Source organism: Babylonia areolata, chromosome 13 (assembly GCF_041734735.1).
Source record: "Babylonia areolata isolate BAREFJ2019XMU chromosome 13, ASM4173473v1, whole genome shotgun sequence".
Lineage (NCBI taxonomy): Eukaryota > Metazoa > Mollusca > Gastropoda > Neogastropoda > Buccinidae > Babylonia > Babylonia areolata.
The window spans coordinates 1606556-1609055 of record NC_134888.1 but is presented as its reverse complement, the minus strand read 5'-3'; the positions used below and the strand labels follow the sequence as shown (position 1 = coordinate 1609055).

At 42.3% G+C, this 2500-nt stretch overlaps 1 protein-coding gene across 1 annotated transcript in view; it reads left to right on the top strand.

Annotated features, from left to right (window-relative positions):
- The window catches only part of LOC143288777 (uncharacterized), a 6879-nt gene extending 6220 nt beyond the window's left edge, over nucleotides 1-659 (top strand). The window contains exon 3 of the mRNA XM_076597405.1: nucleotides 1-659. This exon is cut by the window's left edge and continues 415 nt beyond it. The gene's annotated coding sequence lies outside the window, so the exon portion shown is untranslated.
- The last annotated feature ends 1841 nt before the right edge of the window (nucleotides 660-2500 follow it).

The following is a 2500-nucleotide window of genomic DNA, read 5'->3' as shown; positions in this document are numbered from 1 at the left end:
TTTTTTTATTAGTCTGTTTTTTGTGTGCTTTTTGTTTTTAATTATTATTTTATCATTCATTTATTCTATGTTTTAAGGTGTGTTCTGGGGATTTCTCCCGTTGTATTTTTAAGGTTCACTTTTTTTTTTTTTTTTTTTTAAGAAGCACGCGGTTTTCGGTAAATGGTGCGGTGAGTCAGGGCTAAATTTTGTACCATACTTAGCTCACACTCACACTCACACACACACACACACACAGCCTGTGATAGACATCTCACCAGTGTACATGAGCAGCTTTGGCTTTTGTTGAACGAAAAGAAAAATGAGTGCGTCTGTCAGCATGTTTGTGTGTATGTGTCACATGCATGTGTGTGTGCGTGCGCTTGTAGGTATTTGTGTGCGGGAGCGTGAAGGCGTGTGTGTGTGTGTGTGTGTGTGTGTGTCAAAGAAACAAAGCGACACGATACAAGGATATCCAGCATTTGATTTAATTAATCAAACATGCTTTTCCGTACTTGGATATATATATATATAACATGGTTTCAAGCAAGTGCAAAAAGTTTGGCTCTGCAAATATGAAATCCATTAATACAGTAACCACAAAAAACGGGGGTTTGTCACATTGGCTACTGCCCAGTTTTGATGAAGTGAAAAGGTTGAATAAAGATCTTCAATCGTTCTGTTGTTGGTTTATGCTTTTATGTTGTTGTGGTTGTTGTTTGTTTCGTGTTTTTTTTCTTCTTCTTCGTCGTCTTACTTTATCCGTAACGAAGGCTTCGGCGTTAGTACATTACAACTGCGCTACACTACGCTGTACTACACTGTGCTATATAACACTGCGCTATGTCACACTTCACTTCACTGTACTACACTACAAAAAACTACGGTACCCTACACTAAACTAAACTGCGCTGCGTTAGGATACACTACACTACTCTGCACTACACTACACTGCACTACACTACACTGCACTACGCTACGCTACACTACACTGCCCTAAGTTATACTACACCACACTACACTGCACTGCACTGCACTGCACTACACTGCACTACACTACACTACACTACACTGCATTACACTACAGTGCACTATGCTACGCTACACTACTCTGCACTACACTACACTGCACTACACTACACTGCACTACGCTACGCTACACTACACTGCCCTAAGTTATACTACACCACACTACACTGCACTGCACTACACTACACTACACTGCATTACACTACACTGCACTGCACTACACTGCATTGCATTACACTACACTATGCTGTACTACACTGCACTACACTCCACTGTACTACACTACACTGCACTACACTACGTTACAATATATTACACTACACTGTACTACACTACGCTACACTGCACTACACTACACTGCACTACACTACACTACACTACACTGCACTGCACTACACTGCACTGCACTACACTGCACTACACTGCACTGCACTACACTAACTACACTGCACTACACTACACTGCACTGCACTACACTGCACTACACTACACTGCATTACACTGCACTGCACTACACTACACTGCACTACACTACACTACACTGCACTGCACTACACTACACTACACTGCATTACACTACACTACACTGCACTGCATTGCATTACACTACACTCTGCTGTACTACACCACAATACACTACACTACGTTACAATATATTACAGTAGTACTACACTACACTGCACTGCACTACACTGCACTACACTACACTACACTGTACTACATTACACTACACTGCACTGCACTGCACTACACTACACTGCACTACACTACACTACACTGTACTACATTACACTACACTGCACTGCACTGCACTACACTACACTGCACTACACTACACTACACTGCACTACACTACACTGCACTACACTGCATTACACTGCACTACACTACACTACACTGCACTGCACTACACTACACTACACTGCATTACACTACACTACACTGCACTGCATTGCATTACACTACACTCTGCTGTACTACACTGCACTACACTCCACTGTACTACACCACAATACACTACACTACGTTACAATATATTACAGTAGTACTACACTACACTGCACTGCACTACACTGCACTACACTACACTACACTGTACTACACTACACTACACTGCACTGCACTGCACTACACTACACTACACTACACTGCACTACACTACACTACACTGCACTACACTACACTGCACTACACTGCATTGCATTACACTAAACTGCACTACACTACACTGCATTGCATTACACTAAACTGCACTACACTGCACTACAACTACACTACACTGCACTACACTACACTGCACTACACTGCATTGCATTACACTAAACTGCACTACACTGCACTACAACTACACTACACTGCACTACACTACACTACACTGCACTGCACTACACTACACTACACTGCACTACACTACACTACACTACACTACACTGCACTACACTACACTACACTACACTGCATTGCATTACACTACACTAAACTGCACTACACT